This window comes from Mustela nivalis, assembly GCF_964662115.1.
Source record: "Mustela nivalis genome assembly, contig: HAP1_SCAFFOLD_1388, whole genome shotgun sequence".
Classification (NCBI taxonomy): domain Eukaryota; kingdom Metazoa; phylum Chordata; class Mammalia; order Carnivora; family Mustelidae; genus Mustela; species Mustela nivalis.
The window spans coordinates 57,160-84,871 of NW_028135276.1; the positions used below are offsets into that span (position 1 = coordinate 57,160).

The 27,712-nt window shown below is 37.0% G+C and overlaps 1 long non-coding RNA gene across 1 annotated transcript; it reads left to right on the top strand.

Annotated features, from left to right (window-relative positions):
* The first annotated feature begins 164 nt into the window (after positions 1-164).
* LOC309857839 lies at positions 165-27,712 on the top strand. Its single transcript, XR_014307936.1, has 3 exons — positions 165-217; positions 16,140-16,199; positions 27,692-27,712. It is a non-coding gene; the product is annotated as an uncharacterized lncRNA (long non-coding RNA).

Here is a 27,712-nt window from a genome sequence, read left to right on the forward strand (position 1 = left end):
AGAAGGCGCTTTGCTAATTGCCCAGGCGGGAGGAGGGGCGCACAGCGCCAGGGTGCTGTGCTACAGCCCAGTCGGGACTGCAGGACCCACCATACTCGCTGCCCCTGCGCTCCCATGCTCCAGCTTAGCCCCAGAGGCCGCGGTGTCACCTTCTCGTTCCCGCCGCCTGCTGCCCCTCCCTGCCCCATGGCTTCTCTGGAGGACCCTCTGCTCACAGGTAAAGTGACACCGCGACGCGCCCTCACCTGAAGCAGTAGCAGTGCTACTGGGCTTTTCAAGGAAGTCAGGCTGTCCCTTGGGACCTACTGGAGCCCACTTGAGCCACAGGAGCCCACAGGAGGGGGGGAGAAGTAAGATGCCACCGGGTCCTGTCCTGAGCTGCTCCCAGCCACCAGCCTCACCACATGGTGCAAGAGGGACCCCAGAACAAAGGAAGGATACAGGCCAGCATGTCTGCTGGTGGCCCTGGGCACTTAGCTCATTGCAGTGAACCACACCGCCTCCTCAACCCACGCTTTTAAAGCCTCCTTTTTCGTTTCTGGCTTTCATGTCTGTAGGAACATGAGCCAGATCTAACTCATCTCCGACAGAGAATTCTGACTCACCCCGTGTCAGATTTTTATGAGTGGCTGTGATAGAGTAAGATAGCAATGCTCCAACCAACGGACAGTTTCCTCCCACTTGACCTCAACAGTCTTATACATTTTCTTAGCGAAAACATCTTGTCTCCTTCCATTAAGCTCATAACGTGGTCTAATAGTATACATGCGCCTTCCTTAGATGCGAAGCGATACAGAGGTCCTTTTTTTTTTTTTTAATTTTACAAGGTAAAGTCAGTGAACACATCCAACTTGACGAATACATCTCTAAAATGTCAATCCAGGCAAAGCTTTTTCTGCCTACAGTTTGGAGCCTACCTGGTGACATTTTTAAAATGCTTTCAGTCCCTCAGTGAGGCTCTTAGAAGCTAGCCAGGGCTTACTACGTGCCAGGCACTGTGTCAGGTGTTGGAGCTAAAGGGAAGGAGAGCTTGGAGGCTGGCTGGGGAGGGACATCCATGACACAACCACAGCTAGAAACGGAGGCCAGTGCTAGCAAAGAGAGAGCAGGCTGCATGGAGAGTGTGTACCATGGGGCTTGTGAGCTCACGAATAAGTGGGAGTAACTGGAGTGGGGAGATGGGGGAGAGAAGAGGGTCTTCCCATCAATGGGAATCACCTGTGCTTGGAGGCAGGTGCCATGAGAGGTCTCCACAGGAAAAAGGAGGCAGTGTGGTTGAAGGGCAGAGAGATGGGGCAGAACAAGCATCTGTCAGTTGGAGGGGTATGAAGAGACTGATGGGAGGATTATGGGTGCCTTTGGAGGACTGAGAATTTGTTAGAAGATCAGTGCAGATTTCTATGGAGACAAATGCCAGGAACTGATAGGTCTTTGAAAGGTCACTCTGGCTGCCTTTTGGCAAAGGGGTTGGTAAAAGGCACTTGCAGGTGTGAACACACCAGGTGGGAGGTGAGTGCAGGAAATCAGGTGAGGGAGCATGGGAACTTGATCCGGGGGTATATAAGGGAGAATAGCCTTTAAGGAGTTCCACAAATTGGCACCAGCTGTGGCTTCATTACAGAGCTGGAAGGGGGAGGTGGGTGTGTCCTGGGGGTTACAGAAATTACATGAGAAAGGGAAGTCTTTTTAGATCTCTTTTTCAACTAGAGGAACTCTCACCTTATTGATAGAATTCCAGAGTGGGAACCAATGATATGAGGACATCTTTGAAAAGTCTGAATATGTTCTTCGACATCTTTGCAAGTGACGAGGAGACCTTGACCTTAGGAGGCCTTGGCCCTCTTTGTAGCCAAAAAGATTTCACCTACAGATTTGGGTTCTCCCTTTTAAAGTCAAGGAGTCAGTCCTTCCAAAGGACACCTCCTATCATTTTACCCTCTCATCATACCTCACATGCTGGCATCTCCAAGACCCTCTGTTCCAGGTTGAGAGTATCCACTTTGGCCGGGCTGGTCTTGCCAAGAACACCACCACAGGAAATCTAGAGCCTGTAGTGCTATTAATAACATCATCTAAGACTGTGTTTGCTGCCCTCATGGCTTCTTCCCACCATGACTCACTGAAGCTTTTAACACATTGTATCCATTAAGCTATAGTTCCCAAAGCTCATCTTCTCTAGTGCCATTAATTTTTAGGGGACCAGGCAAACCTTAAACTTGTCCCCCCTAATTGGATCCCTGTGCCCCCACAATCTATTTGAAAGCCTTTCACCATGATTCTTGAATGAGATCTGAGACCACTGCTGGTACCTAACACTTCTTGGCACCTTGTCTGTTAGGTTCTTGGAAGAGGAGATGGCTATGGAGGTGAGTGGGAATGGGAGTGGGAGGATTTCTCCCTTCACTTCGCTTTTTGTGTTTTCAAATAATGGGTTTTGAGGGGGCGGGAAAGGTTAACCAGACCATTTATTTTCCATCTCCCATCGATAAAATGTTTACCACTCCCCACTGGAAGAATTTAGATCTTTCCTTTGAATCTCCAGGAAAATCTCCCAAACCCAGACCACCACCATATGGATTCAGCCATCTTCTGATTCACCTCCAGATTGTCTCCTCCTAACTGCTCAAGCCACAGGTTAAGGGCGAAATGTTCAATGCCCAAGCAATTAAGTGGGGAACACGTTCATCTAAGCAATTGCATGCAGCTCTCTATCTGCATACAGGGGGTCTCTCCCAAGCCTTTCCAACCTCAGCAAAAGAAGACAAAGCGGCAGCAGTCTGGGGTATATATCATTCATTCATTCCTGTGTTCAACACTCATGGCGGATCCCCACCAAGACAGTGGGAGAGCAAGGACTGGAGAAATCCTGGAAGCTGAAGTCTGAGGAGGATTTCAAATTCAAGTCAGAGATGAAAGAAACATCTGGACTTGGTCCTCAGGTACATGCAGTATTCTGAACTGAAGCTAGAACCAGAGACCATTCTAATGAAAGGCCTCTACAGGTGGGCTCTCACAGGTGGGCTCCAACTCAGTTTCGTGTATATTCATTCATGAAATAGCTCTTTGGGTCAACATGCAGAAGAAAACCATTTCAGAAAACTGACAATGAGGAGAGGAAAGGGAAGCCAGAAGGCTTGTGAATGGGGAGAAAGGAGGAGCCAGGGCAGAAAACCAAGAATCCCTCCCTGCCCTCCTTGCTGCCAGGGAGGTCTGAGGGACTAGTTTCCACCTGGGATCCCAAGTCCAGAACAAAAGCAGCGGGGCCACCGCGGGGGAGGGAAGGGGGTCCTCAGCACAGGCACATGGGGCTTCGGAAAGATGGGGGCTAGCGTGCCTGCTGGCGGGGGGGCACCTCGCAAGGCGCTGTCCCCAGCCCGACCCCATGAGGACCCGGGTTTGGCGCAGCGCCCAGGGTGGTCCCTGTGCCCTGGGGTTCGCGGGAGGCTGGGCCTCCACAACCCCCCTCTCCGCCCCCAGGTCGGTCCGTGCTTTCTGCTCCAGGTGAGGGCGCGGCGCGGTGTCACTTTACCTGTGTGCAGAGGGTGGTCCAGAGAAGCCTTGGGGCGGGGAGGGGCAGCAGGCAGCAGGAGCGGGACAGCGAGGCTTCACACGGGAGCGCATGGGCGGCGAGTCCGGTGGGTCCTGCAGTCTCGACTGGGCCGCAGCACAGCACCGCGGCGCTGCCCGCCCGTCCTCCGCCAGCCCCTCCACCTCCTCCCAGACTCTCAGCCACATCCTCTGTGAGCTCACTTCCAGCTTAGGCAATTAGCAAAGCGCCTTCTCCCCGCCGCCCTTGACCCGCCCCCGCCCCCCTCCCTCCTGAGTCCTCTGCGAGCTCACTTTTTGCTTTGGCAATTAGCAAAGCCCCTTCTCTGCGCCGCCCACGCCCCCCTCCCTCCTGAGGCCCCGCCCTGGCTGGGGCGAGGGGGAAGCCCCGGGGGCTGCAAGCTTTGCCAGCGCTGGCGCTGGGCAGCCTCCTAGCCTGGCTCCTTGAGCGGGTGTCCACCCGCGGCCTGGCTGCAAAAAGAGCATCAGTCCTGTTAACCCTGGCTGCACTCTCCCGTCAGTTTGCTGGCTTCCAGATTGTGCTCAAAGCCAGGAACCAGCTTCCCCAGCACAGGCCTGGGCTGAGATGCCTGCCCAGGATCTGTTTGAGCAGTCTACTCATCTCCAGGCAGGGATGGCACTTCCACATGGATGTTTGGGTTTTTTTATTGTTTTTTGGTCATTGGTTATTATTACATGACCTCCAGGGTAGGTGCTCCACAAAGGGAGTGAAAACAGGATGCATGATATACCCCTCACCTCCCATGCTGTCTTTCTCTTAAATAATAAGCACTGCCGAACTATCTGAGATTCTGTACCTTCTCTCCAGCCATGAACCTATCACTGTCTTTAACTCTTGAAAACTTCATTAGACAAATTAATGTGGTGAAGGAAGCAATATGAGAAAGCCTATTAATCTGATGAGCATGGAACTGAACAAACCCTATAGATACTTTCCCTTTGATTTCTAGCCTATCAATACCTACAGTGAGTCACATACACTCAAGATTATTGTTTTTATTGTATACTTTATATATTCATTGATTTTGGACTCGTTATCATTTTGTTGAAGTGTTAAACTATGGTAATAAACAAACTTTTAATTAACTTTTCCTCCTACGATACAAATATAACTTGCACTTGAGCTTTAGCTAATTTTATGTTCTAAAATTGCCAAAACAAAATGATCAAGGTTTCTAGATTATTTACTGTATTTTCTACTATATAATATTGTTCTATCTCTTCTGTATAAAGAAAATGAATGCTTGGGGCTCTTGGGTGGCTCAGTGCATTAAAGCCTCTGCCTTCTGCTCAGGTCATGATCCCAGAGTCCTGGGATAGAGCCCCACAACAGGCTCTCTGCTCAGCAGGTACTCTGCTTCCCTTCCATACTCTCTGCCTGCCTCTCTGTCTACTCGTGATCTCTGTCTGTCAAATAAATAAATAAAATCTTTAAAAAAAGAAAATGAATGCTTGATAACTAAATGAATGCTTTACTGAACAAATTAAATATGGCAATAGCATTTTCTTTTATCATGCTTCACATATTAAACAATAATATTATATCACTAGTCTCCAAATAATCTACTCGCATAGTCATTTGGAAGCTTTTAGCAAAAGAATTCTTTTTTTTTTTTTTTTTTTAAAGATTTTATTTATTTATTTGACAGAGAGAGATCACAAGTAGGCAGAGAGGCAGAGAGAGAGAGGAGGAGGAAGCAGGCTTCCTGCCAAGCAGAGAGCCCGATGCGGGACTCGATCCCAGGACCCTGAGATCATGACCTGAGCCGAAGGCAGTGGCTTAACCCACTGAGCCACCCAGGCGCCCCAGCAAAAGAATTCTTCCTCCTGATTGTAGTATAAAAGCCACAGAAATATACAGAAGACTCCTAGGATAGAAAGTTAAATCCAGTTATCCGTGATGCCTTGAGTAGGACCTGACATATGTATGTCCTGGGATGCACTAGTAACTGTTACATGTGATAGGATTATATTTCATATATATAGTTTCATTTACTTCACAAAGGACATATAAATTTGAGAATAAAATATTTGATGAATCTATAAAGTCTATATTTATTTTTAACTAATGTGGTAGAATTAAGATGTTAATTTGAAAAAAAATTCATTGAACACATACACATATTCAATTGTTTTTATATATATAAACAGCATTATTTATTTATTTAAATAAATGCATTGTCAGTAAAATCCATTTACTTATCAATCATAAGGGTAATTTTAAGTACTAAGAATAAGAAATATGTGAAAAGATAAGTGTTCAAGAGTGCAGTTTGTGGTAATTAATACAATATGATAGGCTCATAAAAAAGATATATTACTTGAACTTAAAAGCTTCTATAATTAAGCGATGACCACTTGAAATTTGTAATTAGTCATGCTGCAGTTTTTCCTTGCACTAATTGCCCTTCCCCAGAAGTTCATTAAGAATTTCTGTGAATGTCCTTATGTTTAATCTCATTCATAGATTCCACTGCTGCTCATAAAACAAAGCCAAAAAGAGAGGTAACTCTATGTGGCACTCCATCCACAAGCAATACATTCATAAATAATTAAAAAGCTCTCTACTTCATTTGTTACCCATTCAGCTAATAATTTAAATGAGTAACTGAGGCCATTTTACCAGCACTTTTAATAGAATGCGACTCAGAAACTTCACAGTGTTATTTAAGAAGAAATGCTCACGTGTTAAGGTTTTTATTTTTTTTAAATCAACAAAATAATTTTCAAATATTAAAAGCAAATGTCTCCTTTTCCTCCAAGTTTCCTTGCTATGTCAAAGTTACAAATAAATACATTAAAATCGTATTTTGAGTAGTAGATAAAAACAAAAGTTTTGAAACTGTGGGTTGAGTGTATGGGTTAACTTGTATAAATATGTGAACTCAATGTATTTAGACTTTATTAGATTTTTTTTTTAGACTATTTAAAAATACATGCTCAGATAATGACAACATTATTTTATTCATTTTAATAAATTAATTAATTTATTTAATTATGTTTAGATATTTATTTATTAAATTAATAATTTAATATTTAATAATCTAAATTTGAAATATTTTAAATTCTAAAAATATTTATTTAATTAAATTGATATATTTAATATAAATATTTAATAAATTATTTAATCATTATTATAATTATGCAATACATTATGTATTGTGTAATAATTGCATTTTAATAAATAAATAAATGTATTATTTACATTATTTTATTTTATTTTATTTTATTTAGTTGACAAAGAGAGGGAGAACGCAAGCAAAGGGAGCTGCAGGCAGAAGGAGAGGGAGAAGTAGGCTCCCAGCTGAGTAGAAAGTTCAACCTGGGGTTCCATCCCACGACCTTGGGATCACCACCTGAGTCGAAGGCAGATGCTTAAGTGACTGAGCCATCCAGATGCCCAAGGCTTTGTATTCTTCGCTTCTAAATATTGATGCTCCTTCATCTCTGGAGTTAGTAAATTGATGTTGAGAATTCATATCAAAGAATTGATAGTAGCTGTTAAACAGAAACATATAATTTAAGGGGAAAAAAAGAGCAGAAGGAAGAGAAAGGCCAAAAGTCAAAAGCACATTAATATAAAATTTAATTAGATAAAAAAGCTGATATTCCTGAAGGGGGCTAATAAAAGAGCTGCAAAGAGCTGATAGGATTAGGAAAATTGTCCACTCCTGGTCATTTCATAATTTTAAACTATTCCTTATTAATAAATATACTTAGTTCCAGAAACACAATCACATAAGAACATTTCCACCAAGTTTCCTCTAACAGCATTTACAAATTAGACGTTCAAACAATGCAGTTCATTACATGTTGCATCTGTATCTTAAAGTTTAAACACTTTCTGTGACACATTTTCTAACAATTAAAATTAAAATATATATATACATAGATATATATGCATATATATCTATGTATATATATATATACCTTATCCCTAAATGGAAAAAATATATATATAGAGAGAGAAACCTCATCCCTAAATGAAACCTTTCTTTGTTTATTAGCTTAAATAGGTAAATTAGCAACAACAACAACAACAAACAGCTAATATTATAGAGGTAGGAACAATTGACCTTTTCATTCATTGCTATTTTCTAAAAATTCCTATTTTATTTTTTTCTCAAGTCTGTCATAATAATTTTCTAAATCTCCTGCCTTTTTCAATTTTTTTCTTTTAGTGGAAAACTCTATTTCATATTTATTTTCGCTTCCTCCACTCTTTGCTCTAATAATTCAATGTATTATTAGATTTTCTGTTTTTCTCTTTATCCAGATATATCTTTTCTTTCTTTCTTTCTTTTTTAAATAATTTGATTTGCTGGCATTTTACATCAGTACATGCTTTCTTATGGATGTTAGAAATGTCTGTGGAACTACTAGAAGAATAAACTTTTTTACCTTTAAGAAGTTTACAGTCTAGAGTGCCTGGGTGGCTCAGTTGGTTAAGTGTCTTCCTTCAGCTTAGGTCATGATGCCAGGGTACTAGGATCCAGTCCTGCATCAGCTGCCTGCTCAGCAAGGAGTCTGGTTCTTCCTCTCCCTCTGCCCCTCCCTCTCTCTCTCTAATAAATAAATAAAATCTTTAAAAAAAAGACTTACTGAAATCTGAGACTGAATTACTAAATTCAGTCTTAATAGAAGACAGCTAAACAAAGCAATGATCACAACTGGAAAATTTAGCGAGATCATGGTTTAACATTTTTGGTTGACACAGGACCTCTTTCAGAAACAACTTTCCCTAAATATCAATTTCTTTTTAAGGCAAAATATTTTGACAAGAAATCCAGATCCTTCTGATCGTTTTCATATCAATTTAAGGTGACATCCTCAGAGTATATAATCAAATATGTAATTATTCTATCTGTTGCCTTGTATATTGCCTGTATCTTTTTCAGACTCAAAGTTCCATTGAGGTAGAGTTTTTTTTTTTTAGCAGAGATTTTTAAAGTGTTTGATATATACAAGATGCTTAATAAGTGTTTACAAAGCCTATGTATTACAGAAGCCTTAAACAGGCTTTAAAATAATGTAGGTGATATTAGTAGTCATATCAAACAATTTTTAGTTTTCAGTCATGTAAATAACTACATTTCTGAGAGACAGAGAAACATACAAATGGTCTGGGTCCAGTAGGATAATGCTAGCATGTGTTGTAAATTCTTTTATATGACCTTATTCTTGCAAGAATTGATTATGTGGCAGAAAAAAAGGTATCACTATCTTATACTTTATTATTTAAAGAGATTTATGGAAGTCTTAATTTCTTACACTACCCCTTTGTTTCAGTGGACCCAATTGCCTACTTTCCTCTCACCATTACGTAGGCAATTTAGGCAGCAGCAAAAATCTCCTACAAGGCACTATAAAATAAGGCTTGTTCTAGATCATGGGTTTGTCCAAAGGGGAATGTTAAGGGGTAGAATGGATGATGGATGCATTGTGGACTTATAACTTTAAGATTAATACTGTTATGCCCCAATAATGGGTCTATGATTAAAGGAGCGAGACTGATGTAAAGCAAAGGTCAAGCAAAGCTTTATTTGATGCCAAGCATCAAGAATCTAACCGAACGTTCGGGGCCACACCTCTTATGAGAGAAGGCAACCCTTTGCTGTTTCACAGTCTAGCTTTTAAGGGCAAAGGCCATGCAGTCAGGCCTGGCCACGCACAGGTGACCAATGAGATTTTAACACACACAGGAAACTCCACAGTGAGGCTAGATGACCAATTGAGGTTCAATTTACCCTAGTATAGACATTTGACCCAGCCTATTACACCTTGATTAGGATTGGTGCAAAAAAGTTTCCCAAAGGGCGGAGGAGTGGGGCATACTCCTTAGTATCTAGGGAGACAATATGCAAACACCGCCCCCCTCCCGCTGATTGATGTCTCCACCTGGCCTGACCCACCCTTGTATATGGGCTTTGTTTCCTGGAGCTGATTTCCAGGACTTGTTTTTAAGTGAATCCCCTGGGGGAAGGGGAACAAGGACAGTTTAAGGGTTAACCTCAATGAAAGCCTCTTGCTAAAATATAAAAATATAAAATAGGTCCTTACATTACAACAACTCAGTAGGGAAAGTCCCAGTGTGGTGATAAAAGAAGTGAGGTAACTTGCATTGCACATTTTTTTTTAAAAACGTGTAAGTTGTATTTTTCCGTGCCATGACATCATTCCTTATCTTCATCTCTGTCTACTAGTTTAAAACTAGTTAAACAAATTGAACAATTTTTTAAAAAATATTTTATTTATTTATTTAAAAGCAAAAGCCAGAGAGAGAGAGAGAGAGCATGAGCAATATGGTGCTCGATCCCAGGACTCTAGCGATCCTGATTGAGCCAAAGGCAGACACTTAACTGACTAAGCAGATGAGACTCCCACAAACTCAACAATTTTATAAAATTTTTATTTGTTGGGGTGCCTGGCTGGAACAGTCAGTAAAATATGTAAATCTTTATCTTGGGGTTGTACGTTTGAAATCCACCTTGGGTGTAGAGGTTTCATTTAAAAATAAAATCTTTAAAAAAATTTTTTTTTCATTTTTTTATTTAAGCCATTGTATGGCAGTGTTGATCACTATATTGTACACCTGAAACTAATATTAACCTTATTTTAACTAACTACAATTTAAATAAAAACTTTAAAAATAAAATAAAAATAATAATCATAAAAATAAAAAAGAGGAAAAATTATTTGGCAGGCAATTTTCTTAATTGCATTATTATTTATTATTATCATAGTCTGTGTGTGTCGGTGGGAAGTGGCTGGTATTACAGTGAGTTCCATATCTGTGTTACACTGAGGTCCATGTCTGTAGTCAGTCTTTTTTTTTCTTTTAGTTTATTTTCAGGGATCCAAAATTCATTGTTTATGCACCACACCCAGTGCTTCATGTAAAAAATTCCCTCCTTAATACCCACCACTGGGCTCACCCAACCACCTGCCACCCTCCTCTTCAAAACCCTCAGTTTGTTTCTCAGAGTCCACAGTCTCTCATGGTTTGTCTCTCCCTCCGATTTCCCCCAGCACACTTCTCTCCATCTCCCAGTGTCCTCCACGTTATTCCTCATGTATTGAGTCTTATAAAAACTTTTATTTCTTTCCCTATTCTGCTTTGCATATGCTTACCTTAGATTTTAAAATGTTATAAACCTCTCCTGCCTGGTCCATTTTCTCTCTCTTCTTTTCATGATTTCTCATGCTCTCCCTGCCAACCCCACATGCCTTACAATATCTGGATATGACTAATTTCTTCCTGAGCTACTTTATTCTACTCTGCCATATGGTTGCCCTTCCCTCTTCTGTACCATAACTTCTATCCCCTGCATTTGTGCTTTAACAATACCTAATTCTTTTCACTACATCTGTATCTTTGAGGTCAATACTCAGTAGTGCAATCGCTGGGTCATAGGCTAGCTCTATTTTACTGGAAAGAAGGGCCATATGCACTCCAGTGTTCATAGCAGCAATGTCCACAATAGCCATTCTGTTGAAAGAGCCAAGATCCCCTACAACAGACAAACGGATAAAGAAGATGTGATCCAAGGATACAATGGAATATCACTCAGCCATCAGAAAGGATGAATACCCAACTTTTGCATCAACATGGATGGGACTGGAAGAGATTATGTTAAGTGAAATAAGTCAAGCAGAGAAAGTCAATCATCATATGGTTTCACTTATTTGTGGAACCTAAGGAATAGCATGGAGGACATTAGGAGAAGGAAAGGAAAAATGAAGTGGGGGGATTGGTGGGGGAAATAAAACATGAAAAACTATGGACTCCAAGAAACAAACTGAGGGTTTTAAAGATGAGAAGGATGTGGGGATGGGTGAGCCTGGTGATGGGTATTAAGGAGGGCACATATTGCATGGGGCACTGGGTGTTTTACACAAACAATGAATCATGGAACACTACTTCAAAAACTAATGATGTATTGTATGGTAACTAACGTAACATAATTAAAAAAAAAAAAGGAGGGGGACAATACCTAACACTCAATATTTGCTAGTTTCTTGTTTACCTCCTTTTAAGAGTAAGCTCATTAGTGTTTTTTTTTTTTGGTTTGTTTGTTTTTTTTTTGTCTCAACTAAAAGAAGAAAAATAATACACATTATTTTGAAAACTTTTTGAACAGTGTACAAACGTTAGTCAAGTCCACAATGTCTCATCTCTTCTTCCTCCTAACATGGCTAAGTTGAAAAACCCTTTATCTGGGAAAAGATCATTCTCCTGCCACCTTGTGTAAGATTTTGGCTTTAGGTTAGATTATCCTTTCTTTCCTTTTCTTTTTTTTTTTTTTAAGATTTTATTTATTTATTTGACAGACAGAGAACACAAGTAGACAGAGGCTGGCAGATAGAGAGGAAGGGAAGCAGGCCCCCTGCTGAGCAGAGAGCCCGATATGGGACTCGATCCCAGGATCCTGAGATCATGACCTGAGCCAAAGGCAGTGGCTTAACCCACTGAGCCACCCAGGCGCCCTCTTTCCTTTTCTGAAAATAAGTTGAAAATATTAATAGCCTCAGTTTCTTCTTCCAAAATATGACTGCTTCTTTACCAAGTGCAAAAGCAACCCATTTTGACCATAGTAAATAGCTTGGACCTACTTTTTTTGGCTCACTGTTTTAGTGAGACAAGTGGAGTGAAGATGACACACCTTTTCCAAATGTATTAATAATTGGTAGACCATACTTCTAAATTGAAGTTTTGTTGCCATTAAACTACGACCAGACTCGCTATAATTACAGAGGTAAATTCTTTTTATTTACTATATTTGAAATTACCATATAATACCAAAATAAAATTATGATTATGTGAAGAGTCTGTAATATTAAGAAGATGACTTTGAAATGATTGCTTATCTAAATGAAATTTCCCATTTTATAATCTTGTATAAGCTTCCGTTGTCATTTCCTATTTAGAATCTATTAGAAGGCACTCTTATTTTCCCTTAAGTGGGAAGTCAAATGTGGAACAAATTCATCCCAAAGGAACTGATTCTATGTTCCACTGAAGACCAGGTGGCTTCCATGTGGCATTTTGCCTCTTGCATATTGTTCATCTCCTACAACAAATGGGGGTATGCTCTTTTTTTTTTTTTAAAGATTTTATTTATTTATGACAGAGAAAGGTAGCAAGAGAGGGAACACAAGGATGAGGGAAATGGAGAGGGAGAAGCAGGCTCCCCACTGAGCAGGAAGCCTGATATGGGGCTCGAACCCAGGACCCCGGGATCATGACCCGAGCCGAAGGCAGATGTCCAACCTGCTGAGCCACCCAGGTGCCCCGGGGGTATGCTCTTTATTAAACTAATTCAACTCAATTAGAGACATTGTCTTCAAGGGATAACATCATAGAGACTAGAATCAGCATCATACTTTTGGGAAAATTGGGCCCAGGGTATTTGTTTTGTTTTGTTTTGTTTTAAGATTTTATTTATTTATTTGACAGACAGAGACCACAAGTAGGCAAATAGCGGGGGGGGGGGGGGAGGGAAGCAGGCTCCCTGCTGAACAGAGAGCCTGATGCAAAGCTCGATCCCAGGGCTCTGAGATCATGGCCTGAGCCGAAGGCAGAGGCTTAACCCACTGAGCTACCCAGGTGCCCCTGGGCCCAGGTTTTGATGGCTTCTTTCCTCAATCTTATAAAACCTATTTGAACTCTACTGGATGCCAGAACTGCTTAAAAATATTTGGTCCCTTGTAATTTATCCTTCCAGTATTCAATGCACCTGATCCATGTAATACCCTATAGTATTTTTGTCAAATGAAGACTCTCAAAGTGTGATTCTTGGGAGACACTTTTCAATTGGTTGCTTACATTTCTGCATTTATTATTTGTTCTAGGCCATCCTTTGAAGATGGTTGTATTGAATAGACTTGGAAGACAGAAATAGTATCTTTTTTTTTAACTTAACCTGTTGTGTTTGCAAATATTTTCTGCCTCTGTTTTGATTCTTCTTCTGAGAACTGAGGCTCAGAACTGATATATAACTCCCATCCCTACACACACACACACACACACACACACACACAAACACACACACACACACACACACAAATACTGTTAATATTCTGGCTACCTCTATTGCTGTGAATAATAAACTATATTACTTCTGAACCATGAGTCTGCGTCTTCTATCAACACCCAAGAAACTACGGCAGACTCATACACCAGCTTTCAAATAAGGGAAAATAATCTCAGATGCTTTATATTTTTTGATAGTGTTACCTACTTCTGAACATATGACTGAACACATACATATAAAGCTGGAGCCATGACCATTTAGAGCTTCTTCTGTGGAAGAACTATGCATTCACTAGTAAACAAAAGTAGTTTCATCTTTTTTTTTTTTTCCTCCTGGACACCATTTCCTCTCTCACACTGTTGCTCAAATTGGATGGAGTCTAAGGTCCTTTGAGGACATTTTTTTTAATGATTCAAAATAAAATAGGAAGAGTCTAAAGTGCTAAAAATACTTCTAGATAAAAGGTATAAGATAATGCCAGAAAGGATAGTAATTTTATCTAACAACTGCCTGTTCACCCCTTTTTTGTTCAATAACTAATCTCCAAATTCCTGACTAAATCCCTTTTGTAAGCCAGAATGTGAGCTAAAAACTGGGATTTTAAAAAATTTTCATTTGAAATTCAGTTAGTTAACATATATGTTTGTATTAGTTTCATGTGTACAATATAACATATAGCACTCAGTGCTCATCATGACAAGTGCTCTAATTAACCCCCATCACTTATTTAATCCATAACTCCTTTCAGATACCGTCAAGTAACCATCAGTTTGTTCTCTGTAATGAAATGTCTGTTTCTTGCTTTGTTTCTCTTTCTATGTCTTATTATTTCCCCTTTGCTTGTTTGTTTTGTTTCTTTTATTCCATATATGAGTAAAGGTATTTGTCTTTCTCTGACTGACTTATTTCACTTTTAGCATTATACTGTCTAGTTCCAACCATGTTATTGCAAATGGCAAGATTTCAGTCTTTTTTATGGCAGAATAATATTCCATTGTATATAGATACCACTTATTCTTTATTCATCAATTGATGGATACTTGGGCGCTTTCCATATCTTAGCTTTATAAATAATGCTGCTATATACATAGGGGTGCTAGCATCCCTTTGAAAAAGTTTTCTTATATTCATTGGGTAAATACACACCAACAGGTTTGTTGGATCACAAAGGACTTCTATTTTTAAATTTTATGGAAATTCCATACTGTTTTCAAATATGGCTGTATCAGTTTGCATCACCACCAACAGTTCACAATTGTTACTTTTTCTTTTTTTTTTTAAGATTTTATTCATTTGACAGAGAGAGATCACAAGTAGAGAGAGAGAGAGGAGGGAGCAGGCTCCATGCCTGGCAGAGAGCCCGATGTGGGACTTGATCCCAGGACCCTGAGATCATGACCTGAGCTGAAGGCAGAGGCTTAACCCACTGAGCCACCCAGGCAGCCCCCACAAGTGTTACTTTTTCACATCCTCTCCAACACCTTTTGTTTCTTGTAGTGTTGATTTTAGCCATTCTGACAGGTGTGAGGTGGTACCTCTTTCTAGTTTTGCTTTGCAATTTCCTGATGATACATGATGATGGCCATCTTTTCATGTATCTACTGAATATTTGAATGTGTTCTTTGGGGAAACACTTGTTCATGTCTTCTATCCATGTTTTTATTGGATTATTTGTTTTTGGATGTTGACTAAAAACTGGATATTAAGTAACACACAAGACAGGTTTCCTTGAGCTTAAATTTTATTTGCATGAGTATCATTAACAGGAAAAAATATGCATATGTGTATGTACAAGTGTGTTTATGTATACATCTATCTATCTATCCTCTATCCCCTGTCTTCTAATTGTGGTAAATCCTGTAAGGTGGGGAATGGGATAGTCTGAAGAAATATGCTTCTGGATATGCTGGGTAAGCAAATTTAATTGCACTCAGATGCATTGGATATAAGTGAATCACTCAAATGAGTTATTTAATATTATATAGAAACAAATTAAAAGTTTATGTAGTTGAAAATAATAGGTAGTTAAAATAATTTTTTTGTTTGTTGTTTTTGTGTCTTTTTTTGTTTATATATACTATGGTGTGAATGTTTATGTCTTCCAAAATCATATTATGAAATCTCACTCTGGAAGTGCTAGTATTAAAACATAGGGGCCTTTGGGAGGTGATTAGGTCATAAGTGGGATTACAGTCCTTTTAAAGGAGACCCCAGAGAGTTCTCTTGCTTCATTCATCATGTACGTTTACAGTGAGAAGATAGCCATCTATGAGGAAGTGGGCTCTCCCTGGATCTGCCCATTCCTTAATCTTGAACTTCTCCGTTCTAGAACTGTGAGAAATAAATTCCTGTTCTTTATAAGCTATTAAGTCTATATCATGTCCGTTATAGCAGCCTGCATGCAGAAGGACACTATGACCTAAAATGAGAGCAATAAATATAAAGTTTCAGTAAAGTCAGTTGGTACAATGTTTTTTTTTACTTAGAGAAGACATGCTGCTTCATGTTAAACCTTGATATTGTATATGTTTCTTGAAGGGCCACTTCTTACTCCTTTGTGTGTTTTCCACAAAGTCCAGGATGATGCCTTACATAAAGGTAATATTTTATAAATACTGTTGGAAATATATACTTCTCTAAAATCTTATTTTGCCTACAGATTACTTGGATCCACTTTGCCTTGTGTAGAATATTTGAAATATATTAAGAACAGAATGTCTCTCTAAATAACATTTAGAATCATCATTAGTTTATGACTCCTGACTCATTTGTTTATGCAGTGATACTTACTACAAGAACACTGAAGTTTGTAATATAATTTTGAATTAATCACCAAGCTAGTTTATTTTAACTTATGAAAAAATAATTTCTCATGTTGGTTTAATTCTGCTCTTATGTTATGGTCATGACATTTTCATTAAAATAAAGTAGAAAATAGAAGTAAATAATAAATGAAAAATAAAAACTAAAAAATAAAAAAATAAAAGCAAATCTCTTGTGAAATGTTAAACTTTTCTTACTTATTTTGTTTTGCTTTTCCTCTACCATGCTGGCAAAGCTGTATGTTGTAGATAGGTACAATTTTATAGGTGCTAGGTTTGTTACTTTTGCTAAAATTTTCAAAATATAAGGAGTTGAATAGTCATGGATTGTTTATTAAACTCCTTATCTACACATATAAAAATAAAACAATGATGGTGACCTGGGTATTTCTAAAATTGTATTCTGTTTTTCCATATTATGGTTTACAATGTAATTAATAAAGATTCTGCATATATTAACATCCATCCCCTTCTATCTCATCTGTATGTCCATACAGAGCATGTATGATTTCTATTCATTGCTATGTTGTGGTGAAGAGATTGTCTGAAGTAGCCTATATTTATGCAGGTAGATCTTAAGCTACGGTGCTCTTGTTTATTTGCTTGTTCATGATCAGTATGTCTGAAAGATGGTAACTATTGCATCAGGTGTGACGCTTAAAAAATATTATTGGTGCCTGATACACTGTGATGAAATAGGTAAGTCGATTCATAATTTGTTAATTAAATTAGAAAAGAAATTCCTTTGGATTTGTTCTTTATTAAGAGTTTTTTTTTTTAACGAATGCCTTGGGATGTTTTTTGTGTAATATATATCACATGCCTCAACCTTTAAATTTGAATTTAGAAAAGAGTTATCAGAATGAGCCTAGAAAATATTGTTATGGGGGCGCCTGGGTGGCTCAGTGGGTTAAGCCGCTGCCTTCGGCTCAGGTCATAATCTCAGAGTCCTGGGATTGAGTCCCACATTGGGCTCTCTGCTCAGCAGGGTGCCTGCTTCGTCCTCTCTCTCTGCCTGCCTCTCTGCCTACTTGTGATCTCTCTCTGTCAAATAAAGAAATAAAATCTTAAAAAAAAGAAAACATTGTTTTGAAATATTTTTGTTCTGTTATATTATGTTAACTTAGGAAATAATGGTAGTTATTTTTATTAGCATTTCCTACTTTCCACATGCTCTTACAGATGAGATATCATGTTTCTCCTACTCTTTTTATCGTGGTTGTTATATTCTTCATGATCAATAACAATCAATGAAAATTCACAACATTAATTTTCTTTGGGAAAGTGATATTTTAGCAGGAATCCATGACCAAAAATTTTAGCTGTTGTTCTTCCAGGAGATGAGACTATCAATGTTCCCGAAATTTCAAGAAATAGAACTTATTAATTGTGTTGGTTGATGTTTATTGTCTCTGAACTTAGAGGTGCATAATTCAATTTAAAATTTATTTTGGGGGCGCCTGGGTGGCTCAGTGGGTTAAAGCCTCTGCCTTTGGCTCAGGTCATGATCCCAGGGTCCTGGGATCGAGCCCCGCATCGGGCTCTCTGCCTAGCAGGGAGCCTGCTTCCTCTTCCCTCTCTCTCTGCCTGCCTCTCTGCCTATTTGTGATCTCTATCTGTCAAATAAAATAAATAAAATCTTAAAAAAAACGGAGTGGACCTTATGGGGATGCTTATCTGAAATTGAGGGACATTATAAAAAAATAAAAATTAAAATTTATTTTGAATTGAAAACAAGATCTTACTGAAGTTTAGGCATCCCACTTTATATCAGGCCTCCAGTACATTCTAATTTATTTATAGAAAATATCATAAACATGAATGACACTTTTCCTATTGCATTTATATGAAACTGCAATGACTCAAAGATGTCATATTTGAAAAGCACTACCTTTCTATATTTTCTGTTTCCTAGGAGGAATGGATATACCATTTTAGCTCAATTATCCAACAGTATTCAAAACCACCATGAATTTTAAAACATACTTATTACACCCTAAAAATCAAGTATGAAAATGTATAAACAACCAAATCTCTATCTGTAAATGAAATACTCCCACACAGACAGGTTTTAAAACTTTCTATCTTAAGGAATTTGGTAGCACAGACTCAGGGTAGTAATTTCAGTGCCTACAGTATACTTTCAGGGAGAGAGTAATGTAAGCTCTGAGTTACTTTCTGCCTAGAGATGACCTAATAGTGGTTCTGGCATTGTTTGTTTGTTTTTGAAAATACGTTCCTGGGCGTCATTCAGAAAATGCAGAGTTTGGCATCTATATAAATTAAGGATGATCTTTTTGAACTTTTGTCTTTCATTACATCAAATTAACATAATTGTACAGAAATTCCACTAAATTAAGCATTGTTAGGAAATGTGTAAATTGGAGCTACTCAAATTAGTTGCTCTTTGAACTATGTGCTGTTGGTTCAGGATTAGATAAGGATTTTGAAGGCAAACCTAAATCATTGCTTCCTTTTTTGAGAGATTCTCAGCATATTTTCTTAAAATTAGCTGAAATTAACAATGTGTTTAGTCGCAAAGTGATTTGCATTTTTGCACAAACTCCCTATCTCCTTGAGAATTATAACAGATATTTCATGAAACATCATTGATCTTTACTTTGTTACACTGCTGTAAAGTACATTCAGAGTTGCCAGTTAAAGGTGTTAGTGTTGAGATGAAATGTCATGCATTTTTCTTCACTTCCATGCAAATGAACACAGTAATTTATTAAGACACAATGAAGAAAAAAAAATTGACAATGAGTTCCAGATTTTAAAAATCACTTGCCATTCAATCCAAATTGTGAGTTTGATCAGTTACCGAACACTTTATAATGCACCCCCGGTAATTTTACAGAGATTACTTTTTTCTTACCAATTCTTGATTATTCTGTCTTGCAATGCAGAGAAAGCTAACTAATTTAAAATAAACTTCCGTTAATTTTGATTGTTATAAACTTAAAATTGACTAATTTCCATATACAGAGTTTAAAATGTTCACAATTTACATTAAATATATATTTTGTGTATATATTACCTTGGAAAAATTATACTGAAAATTGAAATTAAAATGATGTTGTATATAGCTGCAAGAAGCCGCCTGTCCCATTTCATCTTACTATATAAGTTGTGTCAGGTAATTTATAAAATCCCTGCTGCATAACAAATCTATTTTTTCTTGGAATGGGTAGTAATGTTTCTTCTTATTTCGAAATAAGAGTTGGTCTATGAGTGCCTCTGCAACTGTATTTTCCCTAAGTGGCTTCATGGTCTTGAACTGAGAAAGCTCAGAGCATTAAACATCAAAGTAATATATTTTGACATAATTAGACATCAAGGAAATGCAATTAAAATGACACTGAGATATCACTACACACTTACCAGAATGGCTAAAATAAAATATAATGACAAGCCCAAAAGAAAAAAATATACCATTTGATGATACACAATGGCAAGTTGTACCATAACTTAACCATCTCAGACTAGTGTAGTGTTAAATTTGTTTTTCTAAGCCATGTTTTGGGTCACTTACCACTTTTCAAGGATATAAAGTGCTATCATTTTACTTAAAACTGTGAAATTTGGTCAGATTTAAATTTCAATTTATGTTAAAACATTCTGTAAACTGTGTTAGTCTTTGACATTTGTTCCCTCAGTTCAGTGAATAACACTATATCATATTCTGAAAAATACGCTTATTTTTATTTTGAAAAATATCTCTTTTTCCTCTTATGGTAATTATTAATATGAATTAATAGTAGAATTTGATATGGTCCAATATGACCATAAATACTTTATTGTATATTATCAAATTTAATAATGAATATAATGTACTTCTTTGGACAATTTTTAAAGACCAGTCTACTCTTAAAACAAAAAAAATGGATTCCCACCAACAGCCACTCTGGAAAACAGCATGGAGGTTCCTCTAAATGTTGAAAATAGAACTGCCCTATGACCCAGCAATTGCACTATTGGGTATTTACCCTAAAGATACAAATGTAGTGATCCAAAGGGGCACATGCACCCGAATGTTTATAGCAGCGATGTCCACAATAGCCAAACTATGGAAAGAACCTAGATGTCCATCAACAGATGAATGGATCAAGAAGATGTGGTATATATACACAATGGAATACTATGCAGCCATCAAAAGAAATGAAATCTTGCCATTTGCGACAACATGGATGGAACTAGAGCGTATCATGCTTAGCGAAATAAGTCAAGCAGAGAAAGACAACTATCATATGATCTCCCTGATATGAGGAAGTGGTGATGCAACATGGAGGCTTAAGTGGGTAGGAGAAGAATAAATGAAGCAAGATGGGATTGGGAGGGAGACAAACCATAAGTGACTCTTAATCTCACAAAACAAACTGAGGGTTGCTGGGGGGAGGGGGTTTGGGAGAAGGGGGTGGGATTATGGACATTGGGGAGGGTATGTGCTTTGGTGAGTGCTGTGAAGTGTGTAAACCTGGTGATTCACAGACCTGTACCCCTGGGGATAAAAATATATGTTTATAAAAAATAAAAAATTAAATTAAAATAAAATAATAAAATAAAATAAAATAAAATAAAAATGGAGATGCACTTCTTTAGTTCACACAAATTTCATTTTATTATATATAACCTCAGATAAATTTCAACAAATCATAATTTATTAAAATCATGTCTACTTAAAAATCTCATAGAAGAGTTAAACCATCAAAAATAAAAATAAACACACACAACACACACACATCACCCATGTATTGGCAAATCACAATTGCTGTAACAATACATTAGGCATTCCACAGTTAAGGGCTATCAAAATTTCCATCAGTGACAAAAAGATTTGTATCCAAATGGACTGATTTTCCAGAATCCAAGAAAAAGTCTCCTAGGATTTATTTAAAGGTAAATATTTGAACAAATACTTCTTAAATTTAGGAAATTCAGAACATACGATTAAAGAATATTTGCAGTGCAGACTATATTCAATCCTTCCTTCAAAATGTGCCTTTGAGTACATAATTCTGTTTTCTCGATCTAAATTGAGCTGTCTTCCGAGGAAGTTTTCCAAAATGTGTGTCTCTGTGTGATAAATGTTCTAAGACCTAACATGCTTCATTGTATTTTACTGTGCTCTCAAATTTAATCAATAATTTGGATTGATGTATAATACCTAGTTTCAAATATCTTTTCCATCTATAAAAACTCCCAGCTGTCTCTTTATATGCTATTACTATTGAGAATTGTGCTGTCGGTATTATTCTTGTACATTTTAGGTGATCTGTTCTTCTCTTGGGCATCATTTATGCTCTTCTCTGTTTTTGATATTCTTAAAACTCACCATAATGTATATGAGTGGTTTTTAGTGTGTGTAGTTTTTGTTTTGTTTTGTTTCTGATATCTCATGTTTGGCATCATTTTAAGTCTGGTATCTTTTATCTTTCTTTAATTCTCCAAAATTTATCTCAGTACTTATTTAAATATTTTCTTTATTTTTTTTTCTCTTCTGCTGTATTTGGGCAGAAGTCATTAATTTGTTTGTTTGTTTTTCCCAACTCATTTATTTATTTTACAGCTATATTCATCTTAGTCTCCATTTATTGTATTCTTTATTTCAACAATTTTCACTTAATTTATATTCACAGTATAGTATCTTTCTTTTCCTTGTATATGTATATCATTATTTTATCATATACTTTTAAGCTATTTTTAAAAATATTTTATTTATTTATTTGACAGTGAGAGATCACAAGTAGGCAGAGAGGCGAGCAGAGAGAGAGGAAGGGAAGCAGGCTACCTGCTGAGCAGAGAGCCTGATGCGGGACTTGATCTCAGGACCCTGAGATCATGACCTGAGCTGAAGGCAGTGGCTTAATCCACTGCGCCACCTAGGTGCCCCTAAGCTATTTTTTTAATTCCTGTTCCAATAACACTTGGATTGCCATATAAAGTTAACCACATCATCTTTTTTGGTAAGTAATTGTACTTTTTATGTGCATAGTTATTTTGGTCTATGAGTTCAGCTCCTCTTAGGATCATCAAATCTCTGTAAAGTCTGGGTATGCTAGGATTTTCTAAGCAACAATAAAATACATTGAAACCTGGTAGCTTAATTATAATAATGTTTTCTTTCTCAATCATTCACAATAGTATTCCATTCTGAGTAGCTTCCTTCTATTTTGCAGCTATAGTGTTTGGTAAAACTTGAATTGTGATATCACTGTGATAATGTGAATTAATCGGGTTTTTCAGAGAATCGGGAAGAGAAAAAAAGGAAGATATTCTCCAGGGCCAACTCCAGAAGTGACTATTAAAACATCTGTCCAAATTCAATTGAACAAAACTCAGAAATGCCATCTCCAGTGAAATACAAAGAAGTTTATATATAGTTCTGGGCACACACATCTCATTTGACCCAATGTTGTACATCAATAAAAGACTGAAGGCCAATCACCACTCCATGGGAGAATTTAAAAATAAATTTACTATTGAGGCCAAGAATTCAGAATCACAAATACATCAGAATAATAACTGCCTTCACTTGATGTTATTCTATAAGATAAATCCTGCGATCAAGTTTCAATTTTAAATTCTTACAATTTTAAATTCTTAAATCCTTATGAAAAGGCATCATTTGGAGGGAGCAGTTTTCATAATTTATCATCCATCAGCCTTTTTTTAAAGATTTTATTTATTTATTGGACACACAGAGAGAGAAAGAGAGTGAGAGAGAGATCACAAGTAAGCAGAGAGGCAGGCAAGCAGGGAGGGAAGCAGGCTTCCTTTTGAGCAGAGCCCGATGTGGGGCTGGATCCCAGGACCCAGAGACCATGACTTGAGATGAAGGCAGAGGCTTAACCCACCACCCACGTGATGAGAGAGCCACTCAGGTGCCCCTCATCCATCAGTCTTAATTGATTGGAGGAAAATGTGTGGAGGAATAATGCCTTAGGGAGCTAATCTCTCTAAAGAATTTTCAAGTCTTTACCCCTTCAAGGTTTTTGTACAGTTCTGATAGCCTCTAAACATCCAGCGGATTTCTACAGTGACAGGCCTGTTAAAACCTGTCTTCAAACCAGGAATAGAGCTTGAAACATACCAGTCAAGGGCAACTTTGAGTCTTTTAAGGAGTTTATCATCATTTCTTTGTTTTTGGTTCATATCTGAAATAGTTCCATATTACACTTGCATAATTCTCCAGAGCTGACTTTGAAGGAGGCATTCAGTTCCAGCTAGTTCCATATTTTGGCAAGAACTATACTTCTATATTAAAAAAAAACATATTTTAGGGCGCCTGGGTGGCTCAGTGGGTTAAAATCTCTGCCTTCGGCTCAGGTCATGATTCCAGGTTCCTGAGATTGAGTCCCACAGTGGGCTCTCTTCTCAGCTGGGAGCATGCTTCCATTCCTCTCTCTCTGGCTGCCTCTCTGCTTTCCTATGATCTCTGTCAAGTAAATAAATAAGATTTTTAAAAAAACATATTTTATACCAGTTATTCATGTTTATTAACTAAGATATCACAATACAAATAATACAAACAGTTGCTCTTTATTAATACCTTCAACCAAGATCAAAAAATATGTCATATTTTCTCCAAAAATTTTATATCATCTGATAGGTGAGATATATATAAAATTACATTTAAAGTTTTAAAAATATCAGCAAATATTTTCATTTAAATGCCAATTTGAAAAGAAATCTACTTTTCCAAACACGACTTTTTATCCTATTTATTTTGAATTTTGTCAACAACTGATAAAATGTTTAGCGAGACTATAAATGTTAGATCGAAAAGAATGATTAATAGATGTAGGTTCAAATTATTATGTCCCATTAAAAATGATTTAGTCTTTGATGAACATCTGTTTGGTAATATGTTGTATCCAGATATAGTAAATTAAAGACATATATAAAATTATGGGAAATGACACCTTCCGTTCGATTATGAGTAGAGCTTTTTTTTTTTTTTTTTTTTTTTTTTTTTTTTTTTATTTTTTAACTTTTTATTTTTTATAAACATATATTTTTATCCCCAGGGGTACAGGTCTGTGAATCACCAGGCTTACACACTTCACAGCACTATGAGTAGAGCTTTTAAAATGCTATTTGTCACAACCTGTCATCTTGTCATTATGTAGCATTATGTAGCAATTAAAAAATGTATACTCTTCACTTCGAAGTCTTTTGGAAATCTAAAATATGACTTTCTATGGTTTGTGTCTCCATATTGCTTTATTGCCAGTTAAAACAAATCCACATGCTTTGATTCAAAGGTAATAAATTCCTCTTATTTGGAAAAGGGATGTTTATTTTTGTTCTCTCACCCTTAGCAGGTGGTTTCATTTTAGCACATTCAGAGTTATAATTTCATGCTTATTAAAAACATTTATTTTGATCTACATAGATGAATAAAACTTTTGTTTTATTACATTATTTGCCAAAAAATCTGTAATTTTTAAAAATGTATTTCCTTTGAAGGGTTATTTTAGAGCATTCAAAGAGGATCTAAGAGTGTGGTATTATGCAGTTTTTAAGTAGGTATGAAATGGTTAATTATAGGATTGTTTCTTTAAGGCTTATGTATGTTGTCCATTATATGCTATAAAATATGATGAAAGTAAATTTAAGGTATGTTTTACATAGTTTATTTTATGGAAAAAAATATTGAAATGACTTATGAAATTCAGTATACTCTCAACATTAATTCATTTTGAAATTTACCAGTTGTCTACTGAACTATTATATGGCAGATATTACTTCAGACTACACTGGTAAATGAAATACTTGGCTTTGTAGAACTTTTATTTTAATGGGTGAGGCAATTAAAAGCTATGAACCTTAATAAAAATGGCATAGTGCATTCAAAAAGGAAGAGTACAATGGGGAAAAAGAAAAATTCGATCAGGGTAAGAAAAATCAAGGTTGCTAGGCAGGGGATGGGGGGTTAAAATTTTTATTAGGAAGATCAGGGTAGTTACAATGAAGCTGACAATTGAACCAAGGTATGGAAAGGTGATGAATTTGCGCAGAACTATCAGCAATAAGGTCACTCCAGACAAAGGAATTGGCTATCTTGAAGGCCATAAGGTTGGATCATGCCTGGCATATCTGAGGAATAGCAAGGAGGCCACTGTGAGTGACTGAAGAGTAGCAGGGAAAGAGGTCACAGAGGTTAAATGAGTGGCTAGATCATGTAAAAGCTTAGAAGTCATTGTAAAACTCTGGCTTTTATATTTGGAAACTTACTGTGTGATAGAATTTCTGCTAATAACTGAGAGTTCAAATGTCCATAAAATTTCAAGGATTCTTATTCTAGTAAGACAGAATAAAGAGAAAGAGTTCATATTTTCACATGGTGTAACAAATGCTCGGAGATCCAAGTGTAGGAAGCTATGGGAGCACAGAAGAAGGCACTAAAATCACACCATATATTTGATGACTGTGACTATATATAAATTTGTATTTTCTAGATTTTTTGTAGTCATGGAATCACACAGTATATACTATTCATTGCCTGGCTTTTCTTTTCTCAGCATCATTACTTTGAGAATCTCCAATTGTCTTTGCTCTATTGATGGACATTGATGAACATTTCCACTGTTTTCAATTTTTAAAAATAAAGCTGATATGAAATTCATAAACAAGTCCTTGTATGAACATAGGGTTTGTTTCTCTTGGTGAAATGCCTAGAACAAAATGGCAATTTGTGTAACTGCAACATATTTTTCATTTAAAAAAATTTTGAAACTATTTTCCAAAGTGGTTGTATCATGATATATGCCAACAAAAAGAAAGTGAGAGAGAAAGAGAAAGAAAAAGAGAAAGGGAAAGACAGAGAGGTGGCTGCAGTGAATTGATGAGTTGCAGGATAGATTTTAAAGTTTTGTCTTTTGCTTTCTACATTTCCTTTTCCTTAGGTTCAAGAGAACAATCAGTAATATCTCAGTTGCCTGCTGGTAACATCAGAAGAAAGAGTTAGAAGTTCCCAGAAAATTAAAGAAGAGATATAGTTTTCCTGACATAAGAAAAGTCATTTTTTGTCCCCAGCTATTTTCAATGATCTATACCCCACCTGTGTACTTTCCCAAGCACACTTCTTCCAAAACTTCCTGGGAGGTTCTTACAAAGAAATGCAAAAACCTCACACATTAAGGATTTTGAGGGAACAAGGCAATGGGAAAGCTAACAGTCACCACCAGACCAGGAAATAGCCTAAGCTATTGAGACAATAAATCAGTGGCAAACCCCTAGTGCTATTTCAAAAGCAATCAAGGCCTTGCATTCCTTGTCCCAGAAAATGAGCCCAAGACCCCATCTAGTTTATATCTGCTCTTGAAGCCTGCAGAGTCCCTTTGCCTTGTCCAACAGTTACCTCTGCTTTATTCTAACGTTGAAGTTTCTGCCCTCGGTGGAATACAAGTTTCATTCAGGTGAACATGCAATACATATTGCACAAATACATATGTGGATGTGCATGCATCCACAACCTTATGACCAACCATACACGCGATAATAAAACTCTCCCTTCTGAGTATTCATCTTAAATACTAAATAAAAATCTCTCTCCTGTTCAAACAGTCAAGGCTTTGGAACTTATTCCCTGAGATCTCCTTGTATGTTGTAAACAAAGATTCCTTTGTTTGACAACTCCACCTGTTTCTGTGATTCACCAAAGACTGACCTCAGTTAGTTCAGTTACTGTAAGGTAATATCATGCATATCCAGTTAGTTGATCATTTTGTTCAAGTCTTACATATCTTACCAATGTGATGACCATTTGTCTATGTAATCTTAAAATAAGGGTGTTGAAATTATTTTCCATTTGTCGTCCAAGGTAGAAGTTATGATTTTTGTTCTTCGTTTTTCCCTATATATCCATAAATCTGTTGTTACGTATTAAAAGTCAAGAATTATTATACTCCCTGATGAATTCATCCTTTTACTCTTCTGTAATTTTGACTTGATCTTTATGTCTGATAATGAAATTTGCTTTAAAATCACTTTTCATTATCTTGATATAACCACCAAAGTTATAGTGTGATTAGAGTTAATATAGCATATTTTTTCTTTTACTTTTTAAAGCACTTCTATATTGAATCCCGACAAAGAAACAAAACAGCTTTTTAACTCTGGAAGCATCTTTCTAAATTATCTTTTTTTTTTTTTAATGAAGCAGTAGCAATATTTGTTAAGGGACCTAAACTGAAAGTAGGCTTAGAAATTTATTTATTTATTTATTTATTTAGTAAAAATTTTTATTTTATTTATTGAAAGCAAGAGAGAGAGAGAGAGAAG